Here is a 12,899-nt window from a genome sequence, read left to right as displayed (position 1 = left end):
TTTTAATACATACACACATTTACATATATATATATACATTTATATATATATTTTTTTGTCTGATTAATTCTAACAAAGGAGATATTCAATAGTCGCTTAATTTTTAATCAACCTGTATATAAACATATGTATATATATGTATATATGCGTGCACGATTGAATTATTTACTTTAAGAACATAGAATGATCATTGTACGATTGTTGAGTTTAAATGCGACGTATCTTTTACGATTACTATTGGAACGTAATATAAAATATCTTGCGAATAACGTTTTGACACGTTATCATTTATAAATACATCGAATATCGTTGAGCAAAACATAAAAATTTAGAATGTCGTGAGAGGTTCGATGTATTTTAAATTACAAGCAATTTTCCTTTAAAGCAAGAAGCGACGGATCGATTTATATACCTCCTTCGTATACTTGAATGTCGAGAGAATTTTCGCAAGCATTTTATCGTTTATCGAGCGAAGTATTAAAATTGCAGAGGCAATTGTAACATGATGTGACTTTTTAATCATTTTCCCGTAGCTCTATGACCTATGATTATATATCAAACTCTTGATTACATGACAGAAAAATTAATCGTACGATAGAACGAATAAAAAGTAGTGGATCTTTCTTTCTTTTTTGCTTTTTCTTTCTTAAATAATTTAAAGGATCGACAAAAATTGCCAAATTCGAAAGAAAGCTATATAAATTGTCAATAAAAAATAATACGACGAATGGAAGATTATTGAACAAGAAAAGCAAAGAATCTGACATCAGAAAAAAGAGAACTATTATAAGTACCTACATATACAGGGTGGTCCAAAGTGACACAGAGAATTGTCGACGAATTTTAATTTGCTCAAAAAAAAAAAAGCAGTATAAATTCGTTGGTAATGAAGTTACCTAGCCAGTTTGAAATTATTTGCCAGTTATTTTGTAACACCCTGTATACCTTGCGATAATAATATAATTTAATCTCGTTATCGTTCTTCCTTCGTCATTTTTTTCTTCGCTCTCGTAAATATGCGATCATCATACGTACAAAATAGACCTTATTAATTATCATTTACACACCTGTCTGCGAATGAAAGTAAAAAAGAATAATTGATGCTAAAAAAAATTTCTTTCCTACAAAAAAAAAAATGAAGAAATCAAAAGCGCGTTGGACTTATAGGTAAGGAAAAATTCGTAGGATCGATGTAAAAAAAAAGAAAGAAACAGGATAGTAAAATTATATTATATGTACGAACCACACCATCGCAAAGGGACAAAGCCGCCCTGGAATTGTCATGGCCTCTGATAATACCTCGATAGTGACACTGTTGATCCGAGGCTCTCTTAAATCTCAAGGCCTCGTTGAAATTACTGACAACTCCAATACCGTCCGATCGCGTTTCTACGACCATTTCTGGCGAAATGAATTCGTGGTACGGAGTCAATTCCACGTGATGATCGATCCCGTTAAACGGCAATACCAAATGCAATACGTAAGGATCCACCGATCTCTTGGTACGTCCACCGATTTCACGACGATCGTAGAAATTCGGAAGGTTGTACGTATTGAAGCTACCATCCTCGTGTACTCGACGTGGTATTAAAATATCTGGTTCGTGAACGTCCCTCGTATACCTGATATTCAATAATATTCTCATTTTTAAATCCTTTATAAATTTATCGGATCGATCGATCGATCGATAAACCTTATCGATTAAGCCTTAAAAAAATAATATTTCTGTTTGTTCGTTCTTCTAATCGTGATTCTAATAATTCTCAGATTGTGTGTCGTCCGTAAGTTTAATAAAATATTGAATCCTACGGGTCGAAGTAAATAAAAATATGAAATAAATAAAAGGAAGAAAATCGAAGGAAAACGATCGTTTAATTTCTTTATCGTTGCGTTTCGCGATAGTTGCTCAATGGTGATGTAAAATGATAGAGAAAATAATGTGGAAAGAGATAGAGAGAGGAATAGAGAGAGACAGGAACAGTACGCATTTGTCATGGATATGCCAAATACACGTGTACGAAGCATATTAAGGGGTAGAAGATATGGTAGAATATCGTTGAGTTCGCTCGAGTAAGGACCAACGAAATGATGATACGAAATCCGTCGGTCGAACCTTTTTTCGCTCGTACGAAATTTTCAGAAAGACGAGAAAAAAATATATGGTGGCTGGTAAATGAACGCACTTACCTACCGTGATACACGTTTCCCGATTTTCGATAGGGATCCTCCAAAAAGACGAATTCTGTCGCGAGCAAAAATGTCGCCAACGTCAAAATGTCCTTCATGATACGTCAATCCTTTGACAGACGTCGAAAGTTACGTCGGTTTTAAAAAATAACGAGATATAAACGAGTCGCGTTTGTTTTTAATTTCGATTAATATAATTCGTTGCGAGGGATAAAATGATTAAATAAATGAATGAGTTGAAAAATTAACGAGTAAACGACTTACGTCCATTTCTTTTCAATTTTCTCGATCAAATGAAAATAACGTTTGTTATTATTGAAATGCCTAATTTTTAAGTCTTCTACGTAATAAAACTTACATAATCCGTGATATAAAAGAAAAATCATAATTAGTTTCAACGTCATTTCGATATGTAATTCATGATTGATTTAATCCAAGTTAAAGAAATTTATAATTGTATCAATGCCATGTAATTAATAATTTATTAATTGTTCGTCGTTTCTGTGTAGATATATATATATATTAATAATTATTCGTAATTTTTTAAAAAGTCCAGGGAAACATTTAAAAAATTTCAAAGTCATATTTCTTAATACTAAAACAAGTTCTTACGGTTTTCTCAAAGTATCTAACAAAGTTTATTAACCGGATATGTAATCATCCTTGTTCATCTTATTAACTCGTCAGTAAAGTGGCCAGTTAGTAGCGAATAAATTTGCTCCTCTGTAATCGGTCCTTTGCGCGGAATTATGCGAAAAACGCGAGACACGCATAACGGTATTCTTTCACGACCGATGTTACAACGAAAGAGAGAGAAAGAGAGAAAGAGAGAGAGAGATGCATTATACAAAATTAAGTAATAAAGAGCAAAAAAAAAAAGAAAAAAAGAAACAAGACGCAAAAAAGAGAAACGAGAAATTCGTTGATCCTTTTTATTTAAGGGAAAAGAAAGAAAGGGAAAAAAAATGAAAGATAAATATTTTTATAATAACGCGTCGTGCATTTTCGAGGGTAGAAAATGAAGAAGAAAAAAGAAAATAAATTATAAAAATTTCCGCGCTCCTTTCTTTTTTCTTCTTTTTCTTTTTTTTCGTCGCTTCTTTCGAAATCTCGTCATTATCGTAAAAAATAAAGAAGAAATAAAAAAATTAAAAAAAAAATAAATAAATAAAGAAAACTAAATAATATCATTCATAGTACGTGTCAATAGACAAAACGATAGTCACTATCGACACGATACGATATCATCGCGTCATCGATTTAACGACGATTCAATTTTTCACTTCGCCGACGAGCAAACTTCCGTTATTGGTTACAGTCCACGTACGCACGACGGGCGAGCGTCCATAAAACACAAACGTTTTATCGCTCATCCCAGATACCGAAGCAACGAAAATTTAAATATGTCACGTATCCAACCCCTGCCGATATACGCAGGAAGAGAGAATGATTTTCAAAACTCCCTCGAGGTTATATCGGTGGGAATATCGTGAAACGTAAAATAAATTCATATAAATTGGAAATCTCGAGCTAACATACAACGGACCGTGAAACCGTTTGTTGCTTTTTTTTTATCCTTTCGATATTTTTTTTTCTTTCTCTCTTTCTCTTTTTCTTTCTTTTCTTGCTATTTTTTGTCTTTGTTGACGCGCACGCGCATGTTTATACCGTGTGTGTGTGTGTGTATGCGCGAATATGTATCGCTGTATCGAGCAATAAATCAACTTCCCTTATAGAAACTTACGAAAAGTTCACCATTAGATTATTACCATTAGCATTATCGAACCATTTAATTTTACGCATGGATTGATTTAATGGCAATTGTTTGCTCCGTATACATACATATAAATCAAAGCGCGATCGTTAAGAACGATGTATTATGATTGTTAAATTTTCAAAGGCATTAGTTCGACGTTATAAAATATTTTTAAAATTTTTCAACGAGGAGATACGTATCCGCGATTGATGATTAAGCTTACAAACATTTTTATTCGCGAACGAAGTAAGCCGAGCAAAAAATTAAAAAAAAAAGAAAGAGAGAGAGGGAGAGAGAAACAAGAAAAAGAAAATAAAACGAACAGCAGTGTCGACGTTGTCAAGCACCGTGATCCTTTTTAAGGACTAACCAAGCAACCAATGAGCCAATGAGCTTAAGAGAACTCAAAATGGAAGTTGACTTCGGTAACCCACGGCCATTTTCGCTTTTTCGTTCTGTTCGTACGATTCGATTCGATAACGTGACGTGCTACGTAACGAATATAACGGGTGTAACACAGAAACGAAATAAATTTCAATGATAAATAATAACGGTACTTACAAAGAATCTTTACTAATATCCTAACGACACTATCAAATAACTTTCGTGAGATTCGTATAAAACGTTCGATTAAAACGTTTGATTAAAACGATTAATCGAGATTACATTTAATATTAAAAGATATTCGACGAAGGTCTCTTATCGTTTTATTTTTAATAATAACACCCGATATACAGGGCCCGACATTCCCAACGAAGATACATTCACAACGAAATCGATCCAAATATGGACGCAATCAGGCACTGAATCGGGCCTGATAAGTCAATCGTAGTTGACGTTTTTGACGCTTCGAAGGAATCCGAACAATCGCAGCCTTGTTCGTTAATATCAAAATTCTCGAGATACACGGGGAAAGAAAAAGAAAAAAAGAAAGAGAAAGAAAAAAAAGAGACAGAAAATGTATTTTTTCTTATTCTTTTTTTGTTTATAAGTAAAGTTTAATCCATGTGTATGTGTATGTACGTGTGTGTGTATGTACATGTGTTTATGTATGTGTGGGTGGATGGCTGGGTATGAAAGTATTTAATAAAGTTAGAACAATAATATCATTTCCATTTGACATTAATTTAATTCACACGACCGAAGAAATGATTAAAGACATATTTTTTTCATTGTTCGATAATTTCAATCTCATCGATCAAAATTATCGATATCGTCGTGTTAATTCGATTTAAATTATAGATCAATGTTTTTCTATATTTATGCGGTACGATTGAATATATTTCTTTCTAATAGATATCAAGGCCTAATACATTTATTTTTAATTAATACCTTGGCCCAGTAGATTTGTAATTAATACTACGATGCAATAATAATATAACACTTTTAAGAATCTAATAAATTCTATTCCCTGTTTTATATTATTATTTTGCAATGTAATATAAAAATAATTATTTAATAGATTAAAAAAAAGTCAATAATTATTTACAAATTAATAAAAATTTTATTTTATAATATACAAAGGGTTATCCTAGACGAGGACAACGAGAACAATGTCACGTTATTGTATATATTATTTTTTAAAAAGTTTATGAAGTTATCTACGATATTATCATATACTCGAAAGAGAAATTTCTTTAAATCTCTTCAAAATTTAAATCATTATCTTCGCTTCGATCTGAAGTGTAACATGTACACACACACACACACACACACACACATATATATATATATATATATATATTTCGCGAGCCGTTAGAAAAAAAATTAAACCCAATCGATAAATCGAGTAACACTCTTTATAAAACCCTCTTAACACGATCTCGTTATCTAATAGAACAAAAAAAAAGAAAAAGAAAAAGAAAAAGAAAAGAAAAAAAAAATTAAAAAAGACCAATAACTTGGTTTCAATCAAACCGAGTAAAATTACTTTAACTTAATATTTCTTTTGTCGAACGATACAACTTTTCCGTGTTCTCAGTGAAAGAAAATCGTTTCAGGAAGCGATAGCGAGGGAGGGAGGGAGAAAGGGAGAGAGAGAGGGAGGAAAGGAGTATCGAGGCCACTCTGGGTGGTCTTTTCACTAGCAACATTCATTCTCCATGTTCCTAGACGAGGACAACCGGTCGTTGCTCGGAAAATAATTATTAAGCTCTCTCTCTCTCTCTTTCTTTCTTTCTCTTTTTCACTCTCTGTTCGAAAAGAGAGACTTAAGAAGATGGTTAAATTGCTGAGATCGTTCGAAAGTACCGCGTCAAGAGGCTACAAGCCCTTTGCCAGCAAATCGATGATGAAAACCGGTGAAGGAAGTAAGAGAGAGAGAGAAAGAAAGAAACAGAGACAGACAGAGAGAGAGAGAGAGAGAGAGAAAGAGAGAGAGAGAGAGAAGTAAGGAACATCTATAAAGAAAGACAGAGATAAAAGAAGGAGGAAAGGACATCGGCTAGACGGTGGCTTATAACTAACGACCAATTATCCGCTTTTACAAGCGTGGACGCGCCTATTAGCAATGTTAAACTGCTCGACGACAACCACGAGAGAGAGAGAGAGAGAGAGAGAGAGAGAGAGAGAAAGAGACAACTTGGAGTATCGTCGCTTATGCTTGTCTCTGCTCGATGATATAGTAATACAAGGGATAACTACATAACCGCTAATCCGACTCCTTGTTACAAGGCATTCATAAATTCGATGCTTTGTTAAAACTTACGATCCTATTTTGAATACAATTCGATCTTCGTATAATCTCAACTATCGACAACTTTTTATCTTCGGAGCAATCCAAATTTTCGCTCTTCCTCGTCCGTCATTTTTAATCGATTTAGTCGAGCTTTTATAAAAGAAATTTTACGAAATAATTGTTGTGAAATAATTTTGTTGGGTATAACAATACGAAGTAATTTCTCTTTTCTTTCTTCTTTTTCGTAAATACGTACAATATATTCCTTCTATCGATTAGAGTGGAGTATAAAGGATCGAAACAAATAAAAAAGAAATCAGTGTAAACAATAAATAATTATCTCTATAAAACATTTATATTCATTTTCGATCTAACGATAATACGATACGAAGTATCGAGATTAATCGATCGAAGAAAATTTAAATGAAGATTCGTGATACAACGATCGCATTAGATATCGTCTTCTAAAATCTAGATCTCGATGATCTAAACTAAACAGGATTCGATCGTACGGAGAGAACAGAATGGATATTCGAGTTTTATCGAGCGAAGCAAAAACCCGACGCTTGATCGAAACGACGCGGTCCCACCACCGGTCGTGCTGGATCTTAAATCAAGAATCATATATATCGAATACTCTACACAACATAGCGTGCACGTAAATAAATAATTATTCGATTTAAAAATCAAATTATTGGCATAGACGATTGTTATGCGCACGAAAGAGTTACAATTTTCTTTGATAATAACCACCTAGCGAAACTAAACGTATGTACGTATGTACGTATATATACGTATATATGTACGGTATGTAGTATATGTAAGTATTATGTACGTTTTACAAGATCTCGCGCGTGGGTCGAACATCCGTGGATTTTAGAATCGATACGACCTTCGCCTGTTACAACGAGCGTATACAAGATCAACCGGTGTCCACCTATCATACACGTTTATATATTTCACACAGACTTGATTTTTCGCTAGTCTCTAAGATGGAATAGTAAATCGGGTTTTAGAATGGATCTTTTGGTTCATTTCGTTCATTTTCCAACCGAACGTTCGATATAGGCCGTTATTTTATTAGATCGATACTTTGTCAGAATCGTTTTATAAATATTTTTGGAAATGAATGATCGTTATTTATAATAAATCGTCCTTCTCGTAATATCAACTAAATATCACCTAAGCGATGGAGTATTATTGTTACATCGTTTGATACAAAAATTGTATTTTATAAATGGATGATCCATTATTTATTTGGACTTAATTATTTATATCGATCACCTTTTTGTTATCATACGTACTGATATTTTATTGCAAATGTTTGATAAAATATTCTTACGTATATGTACTCGTCGTTTGCTTTAGAAAATATTTATCATTAATTAATAAACATACTTATCGAATAAACAGAAATTGCTTGATATCGAGTAATTACAGGACTATTTGAATTGAATAGTTTAAAATTATAAATTAAGCATTAACTGAAATAATTAATTGTGAGTAAACAAAATAATTAAATATAATCATAAAACATATTTCAAACGGGGCGCAAATGTGTCTATTTCGAAAGAGTAACTAACAATATTATTGAGTTTAATCAGATTTATTATTGCAAAAAGATAAATGGAACTAAACAAATTTTTCACTATTTAGTTATTTATATTACGTTTATCATAAAATAATTTATTGTACTGTCACGTTATATATCTCGCTAAATTTGTAATTATCGCTGGCTACAATTATCGAAAGAAAAAGAAAATAAATAAATAAATAAATGTAAAAAGAAGAAAAATCGAAATAAAAAAACTGCGATCGTTCGAAACGACCGCCGAAAGAAATTTTTCGTTAATCCGAAAAGACGGTATTTTGTCGTAGCCTAAGTAAAAGGAAGATTTGCATAAAATTATACTTTACATATCAAATTTCTTAATAAGATCGAAAGCGACTTGGCGCCAGTTGCCGTCGCATTCACCGAGGCGCACGAATTCGCATAGGATTTCCTCATAAAATAAGTTTGGATTCGATAACAAATTCCATAACAAATTCACGGACAAATTATGACGAAGGATCGCCGTAAACTTAAATGAGAAAATATTTATCGACGATAATAATTATAATAATAACAATAATAACAATAGTAATAATGATGATGATGATAACGATAATAAAACAATATGTCGCATACGTAAGAACTTCAGCTGAAGTAAATAAATTGAAACTAATTAAAAAAGAGACAGAGAGAGAGAGAGAGAAGGGGAGATCACAATTTGATATTGGAATTAAAAAGTATAGAATAAAAATAAAAAAAAAAAAAGAACGAATGAAGGAAAGAGAGAGATGAAATTGGAAGGTAAACGAAAAATAGGACGATCACAATTATATAAGATAGATAGTTATTAAACATTATCCCTTAATTATATCAACGATCAGCATATGCGTTAAAACGTTCTAAGAATTTCAAAATTCGAAACACGAAGTAACGAAAAGATTCCGTATAAACCCATTTCCACTTTTCTTGTTTTTTTCTTTTCATAATCCATTCGATGCACTCCAATATGCAAACGGCATATGCTTCGTTAATGCGTAAAGAACATGAAAACACTGATATAACGATACGAAAAAAAAAAGAAAGAAACGAACGAACGAACGAACGAACAAACGAAGAAGAACGAGCAAAGATGAAAAAAAAGGATGGTCTGATACGAAATCAAATATAGTTGCAATAGCTGTAACTATAATTGAAAACGTGAGAAAAGGAATAAGAAAAGAGGAGAAGGAAAGAAACAAAAGAAAAAGAAAAAGAAAAGATATAAAAAAAGAAGAAGAAAAAAGGAAAAAAGAGAGAAGAATGATAAAACAATAAATTAAAATGGATAGGAAAAGAGGAGTCGTCGTCGTCGTCGTCGTCATCTAGGACGATATTTTATAACACGTAAGTACTTAGATATAATAGAATGTAAAACATAACATAACACACATGATACGGAGAGAGAGAGACTGAGACAGAGAAAAAGAGAGAGAGAGAGAGAGAGAGAGAGAGAGAGAGAGAGAGAGAGAGAGAATGAAAAAGTTCAAACGAAAGACTGATCTCTCTCTCTCTCTCTCTCTTTCTCTCTCCCTTTCTCTCTCCCTTGAGAGAGAAAGAAAGAGAGAGACAAAAAAATAGAGAAAAAGAGAAAGAGACAGAGAGGGAGAGAGGTAAGAGAAAACGGGTCCAGGACTGGGTGGAGGAACTAGTCTTACCTAGTAGATCGCCCTGTCGCGTTCGTGTGTGCTTTTGCGGCCGGTAGAGTAGTGCCGGTGAAGAAGAAGGAGAAGGCCGCAGAGAGAGAGAGAGAGAGAGAGAGAGAGAAAGAGAGAGAGAGAGAGACAGACAGACAGAACAGAGACAGAGACAGAGACAGAACAGAGACAGACAGAAAGCGAGAAAGAGAGAGACAGAATGAGAGAGGGGAGGAAGAGGAGAGGAAAAGAGGGAGGTGGAAGTGAGACGGAAAGCGTTGGAAGAAAGAAAGAAAGAGAGTCGATGTGTGTACCAACGGGAAGAGTGTACCAGGCCACTAGTGTTGTGACGGCGATCGTGGCCACCACGACTTCTTCTTCTTCTTCTCCGGCGAGTACACACAACCGGCATATCCGCGTACTGTCATCTCAATTCCTCGAAACTCTCCCACCCTCTCTTTTTTTCTCTCTCTCTCTCTTTCTCTCTCTCTCTCTCTCTCTCTCTATCTCTCTATCTCTCTCTTTCTCTTTCTCTCTCTTATACAAGCACCTCCGAGCTGCTGCCACTGGTGTCGCCGGCGCGACTGCAACAAACCACCGCATAGGCCGTCTACTAGTACCGCCTACGATCCTTCGATCCTTCCTTCTTTTGTTTTGTTTTCGAGTCTCGACAGATCTCCCTCAACGGCGACGTCGATGTCGCCGAAAAGCGTTCCACGACGAGCCCCTAACGTCTCTCCGTGCCGATCGTCCAGGGCTCGAGGAGGACCGAGGAGGAGCGACGCATTGCTCGATCAAGAAGAAGAGGAAGAAGAGGAAGAACGGAATAAAAGGAAAGAATAATATAAAGAAAGGAGAAAGGGAGGAGAAAAGAAACAAGATTCAAGGAAAATAACAAGTGTCTTCGGTGGTGGTCCCAAAACTCCTTTAGGGAGTTCTCTCTTCGTTCTCTTTCATCTCGTTTCTTTCTTTCTTTCTTTCTTTCTTTCTTTCTTCCTTTCTTTTATTTTCTTATTCCTTTTTTTTCGTCTCTCTTTCTCTTTCTTCTTCTTTCTTTCTTTCTTTCTTCCTCTCCCTTTCTTCGTGCATTAAGTTCGTAGAAACAGGTGATAGGCGCGCGAACGCGCGCACAACCCCATACCACGTGGTTCACGTCGGATCAGCTGTCCTCTCTTCACACCGATATCATCATTATCATCATCATCACACGCACACATCCACACACGCACTACGAAGAATTTTATCTACTCGACGACCGAGGAGGGTGGGTGGGGGTGAGTAAAGAAAGAGCTATGATTTTTCTTTCCCGTCTTTTCTCTTTTTCTCTTTTCTTTTTCTTTTATTTTTTCTCATTTTCATCTTCCATCTTCCATCTTTATTCTGGACCTTCGTATATTTTCGATCGTACGATCATATATGAACGATCCATGTGTTTCCAATGACGTACCAATTTTCTCGTGGCAATTGATTTTGGTTAAATCGATGTTAAATTGTGGAATTTCAAGTATCGAACTGACCTTCGAAGACGGAGGAGAGATAACGTTAGATTTTGAAAAGTAATAGATACTTACACGCTCGAAAAATAATCTCTACTTGTCTGTTTTCCTTTTTTTTCCTTGGTTTCTTTTTTCTTTTTCTTTTTCTTTTTTTTTACTTTTCGCGACCTTCCTTCGCTTTCCTCGCTTCTTCTCTGCGCTCTTGGAAATGCTTGCATGCCGATGGATTAAAGATAAACGGAGTTTAAGGGAAAAACAGATTTTTCTTTTTTCGTTTCTTTTTTTTCTTTTTTTCTTTTTTTATTATGTTCTTTTTTTTCTTTCATTCGTTGAAAAAGCGGAAACGTCTCTCCCTTTTTTAAAATCGCTGTTTTATCTCTTATTCGTTCTTTTCGTTTATTTAAAAATATAACAAAATAAAGAAGGAAGCTTTTAAATCAATATAATAAAATTTGCCTTACGCATACTTTTTATATTTCATTATTCTTTTATAATTCATTTCGTACGATTAATAATCTAATTATTGTTCGGAAACGTCTCAAATTTGTTTCAAATAACTTTCAGACAAATTTGAATTAAATTATAAACAATGTTTCAAATAACTTTAAGACAAATTTGAATTGAATGATAAAAAATGTTTCAAAGTTATTCGAATAAAATTCTAATTCGATATACAATGTCTACGTATCGTCAAACTAGTACGTTATTATGTCTCTCTTGGTGTCTCTTTTCTTTTTTTTCTCCTTTTTCTCGACGTGCGTCGCCACGGTGGCCGCCGCGAGCAAAATCGAGCATACGATACAGTTTTGACACCTTTGTCCGTTCGTAAATCAAACGTAGTCGTGCCCACTGACGGGCATAATGTAAACCCAAACGCGTTAAAACCCGTTATTATTCCCCACGATTATTCGTTTCGATTTAAGCGTCGAACCTTTTAATCGCCCACGTATAATCGACTACCATCGACGTTTAGTTCACCCTATTAAACCCGTAAATTTTATTCGTACTTTGTATTGTATATTTCCAATTGTATCATCTATGTTCCCCGCCTATCGATTGTTCTTACGATCGCTGATTTATTATACGAAATAAAAAGGGTATAAAGGGCGAATTTTTATTTTTATACATTGCACATCAATTGTCAAATATGTTTTTTTACAAACAGAAATATAAAATATGACGTAAGAAAATTAATGTTTCTATTCTTATTTTTCTTATATATTGCACATCGATTATGAAATATTTTTCATAAAAAGGAATATAAAATGTAATTAGAAAATTAATATTACCTTTTCTTTTTTTCATAAAAATGTTGCGATACAAATATTAATCCTTTCAAATAATCGATTTACTAACTTTCTATCGTATAAGATTACACAAGAATATATTATTTTAATCGCGACGATATAACACGAATGACTTTCAATATTATGTGAAACTGCTGTTAATGAAAAATATATGCATTATTTATATGTATAGGTACATAAAAAATGTATTACAATCTACGATAGAAAAAAAAAGAATATTTGTATCGTAAAGAAAATGATGAAATTACTTT

General features: G+C 33.7%; 1 protein-coding gene across 3 annotated transcripts in view; it reads left to right on the top strand.

Annotated features, from left to right (window-relative positions):
* Positions 1-12,899, top strand: part of LOC127071324 (A disintegrin and metalloproteinase with thrombospondin motifs 18) — a 67,216-nt gene that overhangs the window by 1,246 nt on the left and 53,071 nt on the right. The window contains exon 1 of one of the 3 annotated variants that reach the window (XM_051010459.1): positions 10,185-11,119. The exons of 1 other annotated variant lie outside the window; for it this stretch is intronic. The gene's annotated coding sequence lies outside the window, so the exon portion shown is untranslated. Of the gene's footprint in view, positions 1-10,184; positions 11,120-12,899 lie in introns of those variants that run through there. One more of the 3 variants, XM_051010456.1, reaches the window with a different exon arrangement.

This window comes from Vespula vulgaris, chromosome 21 (assembly GCF_905475345.1).
Source record: "Vespula vulgaris chromosome 21, iyVesVulg1.1, whole genome shotgun sequence".
NCBI lineage: Eukaryota > Metazoa > Arthropoda > Insecta > Hymenoptera > Vespidae > Vespula > Vespula vulgaris.
Note: the sequence above shows the minus strand (reverse complement) of the source record. Positions and strands in the feature narration are given on the sequence as shown.